A 9,070-nucleotide genomic window follows, 5' to 3' on the forward strand; every position below is an offset into this window, starting at 1 on the left:
CATGGATTTGATAAACTGCCTTTCTGTGGTACAACCAAATCAACTTGCATTTATTATGTGCAGGTACTTTTCTGTCCCTAGTAGGCTCACAATCTGCGCCTCTCCCTTCCCTTCCCTCCCTCCCTCCCTCCCCCATGGGTCCAATACCTCTCCCTTTCCTTCAGTGGCGTAGCCACAGGTGGGCCTGGGTGGGCCGAGGCCCACCCAGTTAGGGCTCAGGCTCCCCCAACAGTAGCACATGTTTAATGGTAGCTGTTGGGGATCCCAAGCTCCACCAGCTGAAGACTTTCCCCTGATAGTAACAAAAACACTGCTCTCCACGATACTGGCACCCACACATGCTCAGTTTTCAGCGCATGCCTGCTGCAGACTGCCAAGGTGGAGAGAAGCATTTTCCCACCAGCTGAGATATTTTTTGGTGTGTGTGTTTGGGTGGGGGAAGAACACTTGGTGCCCACCCACTTCTTGCCTGGGCCCACCCAAAATCTGCTGTCTAGCTAGACCCCTGTTTTCCCTAGCCCCATGCTAAAACTGGCAGCATGTCAATCGCTGGCCCACAGTATTGCTACCATTACAGTCCCTACTCAATGGAGCTGTTTCCAAACCACCCCCTCACTATGCATGACTGTATCTGTTTTCCTCTGCCATGCCCCCACAGCCTTTCTGCAGCTGCGTTCAACAGGAAGTTGCATCAGAGGAAGAGGGATGCAGCTGCAGGAAGGCTCTGGGGACTGGCAGAGGAATGCAGGTACAGTGATGCAAGGCGATAGTTGACTGGCAGGAACTAGGGAAGGAAGGGAAGGGAGAGAGTAGCCTGGCACTGTAACACTGTTAACTCACATTAACATTTTTAATTGCAGAACATTTTAATGTGTTAATTATATTAGTTAACACGATTAATCCACAGCCCTAGTTAAAACTATAACATAACTGCATGAGAAACCACTAGGATTGTGGCTAGAGTGTTCTCCCTGGACAGAGTGATCTTGCAGCTATACAACTGGGTGACGTCACGGTGACGGAGCCGACCTGGCCAGTTCAAAAGCCTCAAAAGCTCTAGAAAAGCTTTGCTCAAATGTGTAGGTATTCCTGCCTGACTGTAACCGCTGTACCTACTGTGAGCCACACCTCCCATGAGTTTTTATTTTTCCACGGTCATGGTCAGAACTGTCTACCAGTTTCTCCCTTCAGGGATTCATAATTCTATTACCACCATTCCTTAATGGCATCAATTAACTGAATTCGATTTGGCATCTTTTTTGTTTAAAATGACTGAAATACAGCTGGGATTTAAGCAGTGTACTTATTGTAATAAGAAGATGTCCACAAAAGAACTGCACAGAGCTTGCATTCACTGTCTTGGAAAAGATCGTCTAGTCAGTACCTGCACTGACTGTGCGAAAATGTTACCTTGTGCTCTAAAACTCAGAGATTTAAAATTTAGGGATTAGATTATTTACAGCCATCAACTAATGCTTCTAGTAAGACGCTGAAGAAGTCATCCTCAAATCCAAGCCAACTCTTGGTTCAACTGAACTTCCTAATCAACGAGTTCCTTCAAATAAGCCTTCAAGTACTCACACCCCAGCTCTCTCCACCAGGGGCGTAGCCAGACACCCAATTTTGGGTGGGCCTGGGCCTAAGATGGGTGGGTGGGCACAAGAACCCCGCCTCATCCCACAGATGATGTGGTCTCTCCTCTCACCTGCATACCATATGGTCTCTCAAATATCCTCCCTCTCCTGCATACCTTTTAAATAGCAGATTTTCACCTGCAATGGGCAGCAACTAATACACACTGCTGATGTTGGCTCCATACCCTTCCCTCTGATGCAACTTCCTGTTTCCGTCTAGGCGAAGGCTATGGGGCCGGTGCGAGCAGTATACATCAGTCACTGCTCGTTGCAGGCAAAGATCTGCTATTTACAAGGTATGCAGGAGGGACAGTTGTTGGGAGTTTTCGGCTGGTGGGGCTTGGGGATCCCTGCCAGCCACATTATATCTATGCTGGTACTGGGTGGGCCTGAGACCAAAGTGCCCACCCAAGCCCACCCTTGGCTACGCCACTGCTCTCCACTGCTCCACAGCACGAAGACAAGTGCAGCACTCTCAGCCTCAATTGCTGTTGGTCATTTGATACCACTTGACTCTATTGTCGGTGTTGAAGTGCATCTCATTGGACCCGACACAGCACACATCTCCGTCGAAAAGGGTTTGGCACAGTGAGTCCCGATCTCCAGGGGCTTTTGCTCATCAGGGTAGCCCTGCTTCAAAGCTAAGTCATCAGCCATGTGACAGGAGTAGCTCATCAGGTCATCGCCATAAGCCACTCTTCTCATCAAATGCACCACAGCCATGAAACAAGCCATGACCTCCACTGAAACAAGCAGGTCACACCATCACTGTGCCTCACAAACTCAATCAGTGTGTCCTCCACACCTCTGTGCACATTACACACAGCCTCAACGGACTACTTCTCAGCTGTCCACTGACATCCTACTGCTGCTTCGTCAATTGCTTCAACAGCAACAACCATAGCAATTACAGGCGCAAGCTCTCTACAATCAGCGTACCACATCTGCATCAGACTTCCTTCCCAGGCCTTCACCAACACAAAGGAAGTGCTCTTGGTCAATTTCAACTTTGCAATCAATGGAAGCTGAACTTATTTCTGACTATGGGTCAACACCAGCTCATTCAAAACATGGTTCCAGAACTCCATCCCCAGATTTGCCTACAACATCTAGTAGAGGAATGCTGGGCCTTCCTTCAGATCCGTCTCCTCCTGGACCCACAAAGACATCACAACCAGAGGACACTTGCAAAGGCTCTAGAAATACTAGCCTCAACGAAGCCTGACTTGAGAGCAAACACCTTCAGTGTTCTTCTATACCTGGACACACCTTGTGAGATAATTGCTCTCCCAATACACGAGGTACTGTTAGAACAACATAAAATAATTTGGACCAACCTTTATACATCCAGGCCTACGAAGAAGAGCTTAGAGACAAAATACAGGGCTCAAAATATCATGGGCCACAACAAACAGCAACTGTCTCACCATTCAATTGTGGTCCACTCTGCTATAAGGAAACATAAGAGTTCAAGGGATTATTCAAATTTTCCTCCAACAAAAGATTTGAAACTTATGGATCTGTTGGGTAAAAAATTGTACCAAATGCCATACTGAATGCATGTATCATGATACATCACTTCCATTATATGCAATATCTCTACACTATCATGTAGGTCTCCATAAAGCAATAGATACACTGTCAGCTCCATCTCAAACTCCTCTCCAATCTTTGATGAAGGACCTTGAGGGGTGTTCACAAAATATGATAAGAGCTTTGCGTGACTCATATGACATCTCAGTATGTGGAGCTGCAATAGTTATTTTCACGTGACCCTCATTGGCGATAAAGTCAAAAAAATAATAGATACCATCAAAAATGACTGCACTACATTGGACACACTGGAGGACGATAATATTGAACAACCAAAGGCATCTTATAGGAACTCTCCATATTACATGTCTAAAAAGAAATTTCTACCTCAAAAGCAGTTCCCTTACAACAAAATGTATACCAATTATAAGGGAAACCACTAACAAAAGTCTTAGACATAGACTAGAGTTTACAGGGACAAGAAAACAGCAAAATCAGCTTTGTCCCAAGCAGTAAAAAACACTAATAGTTTTTGACACTCCTCTTGAACAGCACATACCCATAGAGGTCACCTGCAGTCCTTTGCCCATGCTTGGACAATAATACCAATGGATACTTGGGTGCTGTCTATCATACAATATGGCTATAATCTCAACTTTGTCATAAGTACAAAAGTACATAAGTAATGCCACACTGGGAAAAGACCAAGGGTCCATCGAGCCCAGCATCCTGTCCACGACAGCGGCCAATCCAGGCCAAGGGCACCTGGCGAGCTTCCCAAACGTACAAACATTCTATACATGTTATTCCTGGAATTGTGGATTTTTCCCAAGTCCATTTAGTAGCGGTTTATGGACTTGTCCTTTAGGAAACCGTCTAACCCCTTTTTAAACTCTGTCCATCTGCCCCCTTCAAACATCACTGTAAAACATCAATTCCATCAACTCAGACAGTCAATTGCAGGAGGAATCATTTACTGTCAATCAATGCAATCAAACTAGAACAGCCATCACAATAAAATACAGGCTTCTATTCCAGATATTTTCCTATACCAAAAAAGAAAAGTGGACTTTGTCCCATCCTAGACTTATAGCCACTGAACAAATATAATCAAAAGTTCAGAACAATGACTCTACCTATGATTCTGCCACTATTGGCAAAGACGGTTGGTTGGCATCGCTGGACTTGAAAGATGCTTACTTGCACATACCAATCCACCCATCCTCCAGAAAATATCTATGATTTCAAATGGGGGCCCAACATTACCAGTATCGGGTTTTACCCTTTAGACTTACTTCAGCCCCATGATTATTCACAAGTGTGTAATCATGGTAGTAGCATACCTTCACCAGCAGGGTGTAGCAGTGTTTCTGTATCTGGATGATTGGCTAATCTCAGCTCCGATATCAGACAGCACCCTCCAAGCATTGCAAAGGACTGTACAACTTCTTACAGATTTGGGTTTTCTACTGAATCAAGAAAAGTCTCAGATGATTCCAGTGCAGCAAATAGAATTCATTGGAGCAATTATTCTAACACCCCAGGTGTTGGCAAAGCTGCTCCTTTCCAGAGCAGAAACAATAAAAGCAATAGTTGTCCATCTTCTCTCAGTGACACAACAGCCAGTACACTGCTGGTATTGTTGGGCCACGTAGCAGCCGCAGTCCATGTACTGCCTGTGCTGTTCTAGGCTAGGTGAGGTCACAAAGCTTCATCCACCAGCTAAACCTATTCCCAAGCAAAACCTTTACCAGTAGCCTCTCAATTCTTAAATCCAACTCTTCTTTAATGTGGCAAGAAAATCAACTTACAAATCAGATGCTTGGACAGAATTGTTGCCTTCTGCAAAACAGAGCCTATGTTCAGCCATCTCGGAGGCAAGGAGGTGGACAGAACCTCAGCCCAGCTGAGAAGAAAAGCAGTAATACTCAAAGGGGAAAGTGTGGGAATATTGGGAATCAATTGGGAATAAATACCTTGGGAAAAATGGTGAAGAATTTTGTTGGAATCACACTAGATTAAGGAGGGATCAGCCCTAGAACAGCTGCTGATCATAAAGGTATGCTAGCAAGACTGGGACTCTCTCACACAACCCCCAGGGGGAGAGAGAGAGGGCAAAGCCAATAGAGAAGACTCACAAGGAGTCAATCACAGAAAACTGCAAACTACAGATACACAGTGTTATTTATTACACAGACAATGCAATTGAATACAAATAATATTCATACTAAATATATATAACAATGCAGCCTGCTACCATGAATATGGGGGCAGAACAGTACCACTGGTGAGACTCAATATGAGACACCTTCAATGGCACCTCAGAGACTAGTGGACCAAATCCACACAGCTATTATTGACAAAAATCAGCTTAACCCAGCAACTCAAGGAGTCACTCACTTGGTGGACAGATATGCAACATCTGTTAATAGATATGTCTTCCCACCCTCCGCAATCAGCAATTTATCTCATCACGGATGCATCAAAGAAGGGTTGGAGATCCCATCTCAGCCATTTCTATCCAAGGTTCTTGGACTGTTACTGAACAGAGAAGCAGTATCAAATTTCTGGAATTGCATGCGGTCAAAGTAGCTCTGTGAATGTTTCAGGAACAATTACAAAATCAAATTATACATATATGCACAATCAGGTAACAATGCATTACATCAACAAGCAGGGAGGAACAGGATCTCATACTCTGTGCCGAGAACCACTCGAGATCTGGCAGTTTGTGATCAGCATACGTTCCACCTTAATTGCATCCTACCTACCAGGAAAATCGAAGACAGTAGCAGACATGCTCAGCAAGAAAATGGAACCTCACGAGTGGTTGCTCAAGATCACAGTTACTCAATCCCTCTTCAAGAAATGGGGTGAGCCACTCCTAGACCTGTTTGCATCCCCACTGAACTGCAAGTGTCCCAAATTTTGTTCAAAGTATTCGACTCCAAAAAGAGAAGCGGAAGACTCCTTACAACTCACCTGGAAAGACGGCCTTCTGAATGCCTATCCTCCGATACCACTCTTTTCGAAGACTCTACAGAAAGCAAAATCAGAGGCAGGCAACCTCCTTCAAATAACCCCGTATTGGCTCAGACAGCCATGGTTTCCAGTCTTACTCGGTATGACTTCACAACCTCTGGTCTGCTTGCCAGAATGTTTGTACGTTTGGGAAGCTCGCCAGGTGCCCTTGGCCTGGATTGGCCGCTGTCATGGACAGGATGCTGGGCTCGATGGACCCTTGGTCTTTTCCCAGTGTGGCATTACTTATGTACTTATGCCCCAAGAGCCAGACCTAATTACACAACACCAGGGCCACCTACTGCATCCCAATCTCCACACTCTCGCCTCACAGCTTGGCTCCTACAACCAAAGATGTAACGAATGTAGGTTTGTCACAGGAAGCCATTTGAGTCCTTCTAGACTAAAAAGTCATATTCAGCAAAATGAAACCACTTCCATTAGTGGTGTACTTGATATCACCTGGATCCAGCCATTACACAATTTCCTAATGTGTTATGTTATCTCGTTCATCCATCACAGACTGGGCTGTCATATACTTCAGTAAAAGTGCATCTTGCAACATTATCAGTGTTTCATGACCCAGTAGGTAGTGCAAGTCTTATATGGCACCATATCACTAAGCGTTTCATGAGCAAACTGCTGCATTTATATCCTCCGATTCATGCTCCACCCCCCTGCGTGGGATCTAAATTTAGTTCTCCATGTGCTCACTCTACCACTCTTTGAGCATATGGATCTCATAGATGTTAAATATTTAACTTGGAAAGCAGTATCAGGTAAAAGTTTCACATGTTGTACATGACCGCTACCTGTGGAGCTTGGGAGTCTCCAGTTGTGTGGCTGCCAGATCACTCTGTCCAGGGAGTAATTGACGTTGCTTACCCGTAATGCTAGTTCTTCTTGGACAGATGATCTTCCAGCCACACAAGCCTGCACTCCCTCCTGGAGTTGTCGCCAGCTTTAAGACTTAACAGACGGGAGGCGGGGCTAACAGTAAGTACAGTAGTTACAGTAAGGTGGGAATACTCGCACATGCGAGCAAAGCTTTTCTAGAGCTTTCGCAGCTTTTGAACTGGCCGGGTCGGCTCCATCACTGTGATGTCACCCAGTTGTGTGGTCGGAAGATCATCTGTCCAAGGAGATCTGGCCGGGTCGGCTCCGTCACTGTGATGTCACCCAGTTGTGTTGTCGGAAGATCATCTGTCCAAGGAGAACTACCATTGCAGGTAAGCAACTTCAATTTCTGCAGTACAGTTGGAGAGGTGATCAGTTCGGGTGCGGCACACGCTCAGACTTGGATGAGCATGCTGTGTCTCCATTCCAGCATCTGCTAGCCTGCTGAGTATGAGCACATGGCGGGGTGGGGGGGGGGGGGGGGGGAGGGGCCCTCATGATGCCAGTGGCCCTGCTGTTGCCTCAGGAACACAGAGGAGCTCTGACTGGGTGCTTGAGAGTGGACAGGATAGCAGTGGCAGAAGCAGCCATAGCAGCAGGCAGGGAGGTCACAGTGTGGCAATACTCCTGTCAGCATTACAATTATTTTACTCATTCTTCATGAGATTGCTAAAAAAACGAACATATCTCAAATCAGAAAATTTGAATTCACCAATAAAGAGTGATATCAAAAATGAAAAGACCAAGGGGGATATCCTCCTATCTGTGATTAGGAAAAATAAAGTAACATAAATTGGCAAAAATAACATTTGACCTGAAAAAAAAAAAAAAGAGAGATTCCAAAATCACAGGTTGCTGACAGGCCTATAACCAGTGAAGAAAGTTCTGGAGGAAAGGACACGTAGCAAGATTTTTGTGTCAAGAATATCTTGTCACTTTTAGCTATCAAGGTGTACAAAAATGATAAATGTTTAATCCAGTGGCGTAGCTACATGGGGCCACGGGGGCCTGGGCCCCCATAGATTTAGCCCTGGACCCCCCCTGCCGATGACCCTCTCGACCCCCTCTCCCGCCGCCGTTGTCGGCTACCTTTGCTGGTGGGGGACCCTAACCCCCGCCAGCCGAGGTCCTCTTCTTCCGGTGCAAGGTTTCGTTCTGTTTCTGTGAGTCTGACGTCCTGCACAGAAACAGAATGAAGCCTTGCGCTGGAAGAAGCGGACCTCGGCTGGCGGGGTTGGGGTCCCCCACCAGCAAAGGATGGTGACGGCGGCGGCGAGGGAGGGTTGGCGGCAGGAGGGGGGGTCGAGAGGGTCGGCGGCGGGGGGGGGGGGGGTGTCAAAGTTGGTGGAGGCGGAAGTAAAAAATGGTGGTGGTGGGGGGCTAAAATGTGCCCCCTCACCTCGGGCTCTGGAACCCCTCCCACCAAAGTCTGGCTACGCCCCTGGTTTAATCACATCAACTAATATATTACATACAAAAACATACAAACCATAAAGATCATACAAGATGGTATATTGCAATCACTGTTGTAACTGAAATCAGTAAGTGTTAAATGCCCAATATATTTCAGTGTAAAGCCTGCTTCAGGGGCTTCCTAAAAACTAGGGGGCCCGTTTATAAAGCAGTGGTAAGTACTAACGCATGCTTACTGCATGCTAAAAAGTCACTAGCACAGGATGTGCTCAAGTGCCCCGTGGTAGTTCTAGGATCGGCAGGGGGGGGGGGGGGTTGTTTGGAGGCAGAGAGTAGGTGTATGCTTTGCTAATCGAGTAGCACAGGTAAATCGCCACGTGCTGCCCGATTAGTGTGGGAGCCCTTATAGCTTAGTAATAGATGGCCGTAAGGGGTCATGAACTAATGGCCATGTGCTAATTGGGAAATTAGCGCTTGGCCAATAAGGGGAAAATAGAAATCGTAGCCATTTTACTGCTGCACTAAAAGTGGCCTCAACGCATGGGAAATCCACACTATACAAATAGTGCAGG

The sequence above is a fragment of the Microcaecilia unicolor genome, unplaced genomic scaffold, assembly GCF_901765095.1.
Source record: "Microcaecilia unicolor unplaced genomic scaffold, aMicUni1.1, whole genome shotgun sequence".
Classification (NCBI taxonomy): domain Eukaryota; kingdom Metazoa; phylum Chordata; class Amphibia; order Gymnophiona; family Siphonopidae; genus Microcaecilia; species Microcaecilia unicolor.